The sequence below is a fragment of the Platalea leucorodia genome (genome assembly GCF_965183815.1).
Source record: "Platalea leucorodia genome assembly, chromosome: 10".
NCBI lineage: Eukaryota > Metazoa > Chordata > Aves > Pelecaniformes > Threskiornithidae > Platalea > Platalea leucorodia.
The window spans coordinates 8,853,036-8,860,263 of record NC_138832.1 but is presented as its reverse complement, the minus strand read 5'-3'; positions in this window follow the sequence as shown (position 1 = coordinate 8,860,263).

Below are 7,228 nucleotides of genomic sequence, written 5' to 3'. Positions count from 1 at the left end.
AGCCAGTCAAAATCAGAAATGGATGACTTGGAGTGCAAAGACCTGGTGACCTGAAGACCAATGACCAGTTTCCGTATGTCCTTATTGTAGAAAGAAAATAGAATGTATTTAATAGTTTTACTCGCTTCAAGTAAGATATGATATGGTTTATTTCTGATTTCATTCCTCTTAAATTATTGTAATAGTCACCTTCCTGATTGCAGTTCCTTTTTAAATCCAGACTGCCCTTCATCCCCCGGCAGATGGACAAGCTTGTGTTTAATGTCTGTTTGCTCTCTGTCTAACGTGGCATAGTTCCCTGTCGCAATTTCAGGTATGTGCCAAAGAGTCGCTGTGCGTTCACTCTTTTGTGGTGAGGGCAAGACTTTTTTTTTAAATCTTGCTTCTTTCTTAGGAATGAACCTCCTGGTGTCTCTTCCAGTCTTTTAAAAAAGATGCATCAGTAGAGGGATTTCATAGTTGCGTGTGGGTCAACTTGTCTCTTTTCTGTTGAATATTTATGCTATTTTTCAAATAAGTGCCAATAAATGGAAAAATAAATATGTTTTGCTGTTTCTGCACTTTGTTAGAGAGGTAACTGTATTCTTGTTGGCTTCTGTGATTAAACATTTTTAAATCAGACTATCTATTGTAACCCACTTCCACCCAGTCTAGTTTACATTTAAGTTGGCCTTTGAAATCTGCAGCAGACTTTTCTGTTTTCCTAGTGCAATGCTATCCTAAAGTTGTGTGACAGCTGTAGGAAAACCAAAGAATAAACCCAAACATTTTCAAAAGACTTCAATAGCTAAACGTGTCCCTAGTTTATACCTAGAGGAAGTCGTGGTGAAATAGTTCGGAAGACAGGAGCTACGGCGGGCTGGTGGGCGGTACCGAGGCGCTTACCTCTCGGCGAGAAGTGGGGAGTCTTTGCGGTTTGCCTTACCAGGGCAAGTAGTGCTGTCGGAGGAGAGAGGAATAGTTATGTATCTGCAGTTGTTCCTTTCCCTGCTTTTGCAAACCAGAAATTACTTGGAACTTGTGGAAAAAGGCATCTCGGTTTCTTGTCCATCCACGTCATCAGGAAGCTGCAGTTTTGCACCCTGGAGTCAGGAGACGGATAGGGTTTTTCCACTGAAATGAAGGGTTACATTTTGGAACCAAATTATCCTGCAAAATATGTCTCTGGATTCAGGGAATTGGGGTGTTACACAATGCACATAATCCACCCTGTACTCGCGTAGTAACTCATGCTGTCGGTACTACCTCTGCTTTGCTGCTTCCCCATTTACTCACGAACAATGAATATCGAAGCTTTGCTTGATTCAGCGTCGCGGTTACAGGACTATTGCATGTGACGTTCCTTAACTGACCCGAGTTGATATTACAAGTGCCTATGCCTCTGTGTTCCTCCGAGAAGAAATGGGAGCTTTCTTGTCTCAGGCCATATTGGAAGCATGATGATTCGTTCATATATATATATATATATATATAAAAAAAAGTATAATATATAAGTAGATATTATTCTATATAAACTTTTTTTTAACTCTGCAGCCCTTTCGGGGCGTACAGCTGTTTCTCTCTGGGATTCTGCCGCTCCTCTGGAATGGCACCCATCCAAAGTCATGCTTGTGACGGGCACTTGATTGGTCTGGGTGAAAACTATCCTGTAGGACTTGTTGGCAGTTAAATCGGGTCTTGGGCCAGCGTGTCTTCCCTGACAACCGAGAGGTGTTTTTCTTCCTTCCGCCTTCTCCAGAATGACATAGTTGCTGAGGGAACATTGATAACGGTGCCAGTGCTCGGGGGACTGTATTTTTGGAATGAGCGCTTTGGTGGTTACTGCATTTAGCAGAGGAATAGATACTTCGCACTGGAAGAGAGGTAACAAATGCCAGGAAAAATGAGCCTGTGCATCAGCCAGATCGACTTGCCGGGGTCTTCTGTGTGCTGTCAGCAAGGCAGTGGATCGGAATAGCCAACAGTTGCCCGCGGTCCTCCTGAGATGAGTGTAAAAACTTAATCCTAAATTTGTTCTTCTCGCCTTTCTTCGGAAAACTTGAGTGTAAATGATCACCACCCATACAAAGCAAACAGGTCTCCAAAGTCTTGTATTGGTGAGACCGAGATATCTTGATTTATAAATGCGTGTTGTGGTTCTAATATTAGTGCTGTATTTGGGAGTCCAGCCCTGCTATGGTGAGAAGATTTGCTAGCGAAGTGACTAAAGGCAGGAGTGACCCCTGCAGCTCCGTCAGCGAGCTCCCAGCTTGAGAACAGCTTGTGCATTTCTTAGCAGCGCTCATTTCGGCAACGTTCGCTTTATGCTGTTGTGTTCTTGCATATGTTGGAGTTGCAACTCGTTTACTTAAAATAGAGAGCTTCAGGAGTCGTAATTAAAATGTGTGAGCTCTCCGTATCCTGTTTTAAGCAACCTTTCTCATCACCAACTGGCAGATGGAGTTTAAGTTGATCCCTCTTCTCCTGGAAGCACCAAGTTAAAATATTTGTAAATGTAATTGAATGTTTACAGCTACAGTGCAATAATTAAAAGCTTACTGATCCGAAGAGGAACACTTGGCTTGTGAGAGTCCTTTGCAATAACTGGATATAAAATTGTCACCTCGCGTTTTTTATTTGACGTCTGTTTCCTAAGGGTACGTTTTGGATGGTTGGTTGTTCGTTTGTTTTACCTGTACTGGTAGAGTCTTTCCATTTCTGTATATTTGGTAGGAGCGTTTGTTTGATAAACTTGAGACCAGTGGACAGCCAGCCTAGGTCTTGGGCCGGGGACGCCTCTCCTCGGTCGCGGTGGGCTCCACGCAGGCAGCCGCCCTGCGCCTAAGGGGCCCCGACCCCGCGGACATGCTGGAAGGGAGCGGTTGCTTCCCCTGTTGGGGTTTTGTGGTAGAAGCCTGAGAGAGGAGGGGAAAACAAAAATAAACAACTGAAGGAGAATAACCTTGTTTGACTTTCAGTAGCTGGCTCGGGAACAGAAATTTCAGAGGGGGGAGGAGTTGAGTGCATTTAAACCCAAACCGAGCACGGCCTCCTCATGCTGGTGCCCCTCTGTCTCTCAAGGAACCGCTGAGACTTCCCCAATCCCATGAAGGTTCCTCAGACAAATCTAGTATTTATCAAACTTAAAATTCTTTGATAGTTCGGTTTCTTCTTTTACTTGCTTCATAAGAGCCTTGGAAAATGCTTGTTATTTAAGACTTCCTTTCATGATTAACGTAATGTAAATGTTTAGGATTTTGCTGGATGTCAGCTTCAGTAGGAAGAGCTGCTCAAGCGGGAGCGGTTTTTGCTGCAGGTACTGATCTTCGGCAATGCGGTTCTCATGATTACTTTTTCCCCTTGCGTGGAGAAATGTCAAACCCACGATGTGCATATCACGCATTGGTGTTTGTGGCACAGAAATAGTGCGCTGCGGTGTCTTTCAAGCCAGCTTAAATCGGGCTGTGTGGCACTGAAATCGTTGCAAGAAGCTTCCTGCTTAAAATAAATCAAGATCCTTTCATTTGAAGTGCGTTCACTTCAGCAGTCGGTTTTGATTTTGGAGATTCCTGGCAGATTCCTGAGGGAAAGGCGCTAATGGGCTCGGTGACGTTGATGGAGCACGGGATTCCAGAGCCTTACCGCAGGTTGATTTGTCGGTGGTTTCGTGTCTGTCAAAGCACGCACTCGTCTAACGCCTTGGTGTTTGTACCTCGAGCCACCTAGAGCATCTGCAGCTTCCTAGAGAATGATGGTGGTGTTATTGTAAATTGTATTTTGTTATTGTAAATTGTATTGTTAATTCTTTTTTTAACTGTAAACATGGATTTAAGTTCCATTACAAACTCTTGGTTCTTTTATTCCCTATCTTTCACAGGCATTTTCTCAGTCGTCTTTGTTCCTTCGTGGTAGCTCTTGTGCTGCTGGGGTCAGGGTGACTGCGGTTACGTGTCTGAATTTCTGTGCCGCACCAGAGGTACCGGAGGCCGCCGTCCTAGCCCTTTTTCCTCGCGGCGAGGAGGTCCTAGCCCTTTTTCCTCGCGGCGAGGACGTCCTAGCCCTTTTTCCTCGTGGCGAGGAGACGTCTGCTGCTTTGATTGCGCCGCTGTGATCGTGGTTGTGCTCTTGCTTAAATGATTCCTTTGCAGAGTCGCTGCTGTTTCGAAGACCAGCGGGCGTTACTCTGCCTGCGTGTAATTCCACGTTATATTGTCAGCGTGGTTATACAGCTTTGCAAATTTTCAAGAGCTGATATGCATTAGCTACAGTTCATTATCTAAAGTAAACAGCTAGTTAGCTTGCGGCAGAGAGCTTCTGCAAGGTTGTGTTCTACAGAATACAAAAACAGACCAAAAAGCGAGTGTATCTATCTCCTTACTGGGCTTTAGTTGTTACTGCCTGTGTTCACACCTTCAGTACTTTTTTTTTTTTGAGGCTACCCAGGTTCTCTAGACTCGTTTATACGTTCGTTATCTTTAAATGGCTCTTGCTAGGCTGCGTAGCAATGGTTTCCCAGTCTTCACTGGCTTACGTGGAGCAGTACTAAGCCAGCGATATGCTGCTGGCAACAGCGTACTTCGCTCTCCTTCAACGCTTTCAGTCTTAATTTCATTTCCTCAGGCAGCAGGGACGATGGTCCCCGTCGCCCGCACCGTTAACTCCGGGCGTCCCTCCTCGGGCGCTGAGGAGAGACGGTGCCCTCCCTAGCGCTGCCGGGAGGAGGGGAGGGCCCCGCTCCACCCGGACACCGGAGAGAACCCGTTTTGCTGCGGCCGCTCGGCCCCTCTCTGCGCGCAGCCGGGCAGGAGGATCAAAGCCGGGATTACTCAGCCCCGCGCTGCGTATCGCAGGCTGTTCCCTCACCGCTTTTTTTGGCCAGGAGGGTCTCGTACAAGGTCAGATGGCAAAGCACCCGAGCTGCTCTGACCGAGAACCCCAGCTCCCTCCTGGCAGAGGGGATGGTTTTTCTTTTAAGACCTCCGATACACCTTGGTCCCTGCCTTTGGAGGTTGCCCTGGATCACCACAGGCGCTGTGAAACACAGAGCGCTCGGCACCTGAGAATTTTCTTTCCTGTAAACAAAGTATTCCTGGATCGGGTTTATGGGCTCGGGCAAGTTCCCTGCTTGCCCTGCCAGGGGGATGGATTGCCAATGCGTGCAGGCCTCAAGTACGAGACTCGTACTCCTGACAAAGGGAAGGGGTGATGGAACTTGGCATTTAGGAGGAAAGCTGTTACGAGGAAAGCCAGGTATCTCAAATATACACTGACAAACGAGGGCTCAAATACGGTGATTTATTGCCAAACCTATTTGGCAGCCCCTTTCCAGCGTAGGCTTGTCGGTTACCAGATACTTGCTACCTGTGAACATAAAATGAAAAAACGTAGAATTGGCTTTGGCAATTCTTAGCCCGTTGATTCCCGGAAGGATTTCTCCGCGTCGCTGTTGAAGGCACAGTTCTGGGCACGGGCTTCTCTTGGAGCTGCCGCAAATGCCACCGTTCAGCTGTTGAAGCAAGCGCGGTGACCGTTGCCGGCTGACGGCACCCCCGGTTATCTTCCTGGGGCACCTCTTGGGAAACGCTGAGCCGCGGCCGCCGTTTCCCTTGGCAGGGGCTGGATCTGCTTCCAGGTGGTTTCCATGCCAGGCTGCTCCACCAGCTGCGATCCCTGGTGACTGGAACCCGTTATCCGAAAGCCCCGTCTGTCCCTGGAGCTCCGAAACGGTTACATTGGGTCTGTTGTAGTTTTAAGCATTCTGTGCCTCGCTCCGTTAGAGGAAACAGGGAGGTCTAAGCCTTTTCTGACCCGGACAAGTGTGAACACCTAGAGGAGATCCTGTACCGAGCCTGCAGCCGCGAGGAGTGACGCTGATGAAAGGGATCTCGGCAGCGCTCCGGTTCCCCGCCTGCCAGCACTGCCTGGGCGAGAGAGCGGGGCCATCGCAGGCGCTGGGCAAACACGGTGATTGTTTCTGCGGGATGATCTTAAAGCCCTCCTAACCGTCGGCTCAAAATACTTTCCCATTTGAAGGAAATGACTGGTTTGTTTGTGTTAAGTCAGGAATGGGAAATGACGTGAACGCTTAACTGTTTTTCCTGGTGTTTTAAGAGGAGGCATAGTCACTGTCTCAGGTCTTACTTCCAAAGGCATTCAGTGTTTTCCATAACCCTGTTAAGCAAGTGCTAGAGGGGTGCGCGCGTACGCATCAGAAAATATGTTCTAGGCCTTGCGCATCCACCTGGTAAAATTTTGCTAGCGTCTCCCCGGGACCGCGCTGTAACACGAGTTGATACGTTCCTCCTCACGGTCCTGAACTGAAACCGTCCGCAGGTCTTGTTTTCCCAACACGGGAATAAATCTGTGATTATACAGCGTGCTGTAATCTCCCTGAAGTAGAAAGAAGTCAAAATTCCCATTTGTCATGCTTATTTTGCCCAAGCTCCAGTTTCATCTGCATCTGCTGAGTTACGCTGTGCATTTAATCTTTTTTATCCATGTATTGTTCCTCGCTTGCCCTTGAAAAAGAAACGGTCCGATGTTACAGGCTTTTTAGTTGCTGATAACTTTTTGTTACCGATTTCTTTGGTCAAGGTGTTTTTCTAAACCAGTTGCTTCTCTTTAAATTCCTTGAAAACGAGCGCTGGCAACCTGGGCCTCTTCTCCTGTAAGCTCGCTTCCCAAGCCTCGCGTGCGCGCCGTCCTGCGCGTGGCCGTAGGGGCCCCGCTCCGGGACGCGGGATTCTCTCCGCTGCACTGCTGCGAGCGCCTGGCAAAGGGCGCTCCTGGGACACGCGGGGATACCGGTTCGATTCCGTCGCCCTTCCTCAAGGAGAGGCAGGCGAAACCGCCTCGTGAAAATCGGAGTTAACGGCGCAGGTACTAAAGAAGAGCAGCGGAGGGGCAAGAACGCAACGGGACGGCGGCAGGACAACGCTGCGGCGCGGTGCCTGCGGCCGCGCTCCCAGCGCCCACTTCGCAAACCAAACTTTTTTTTTAAATGTTAATGTTTGACTGTTTCTTTATCATCTGACGCTGATAGATGACACAATCTCAGTTCTTCTGAGAATCAAACTAAAGTAACATTTTATTGCCCCGTAGAGACTTAGTTGTATTATATAGAAGAAAAAACGTACAGTAGTTAACAACTTAAATTCAACCTTTCTCTTTTTTTTTTTTTTTTTTAAACACTCATTTCTGCATGGTTTCGTTTTGTACTTCCATGCATAAACAGAAAAGTGACCCATAA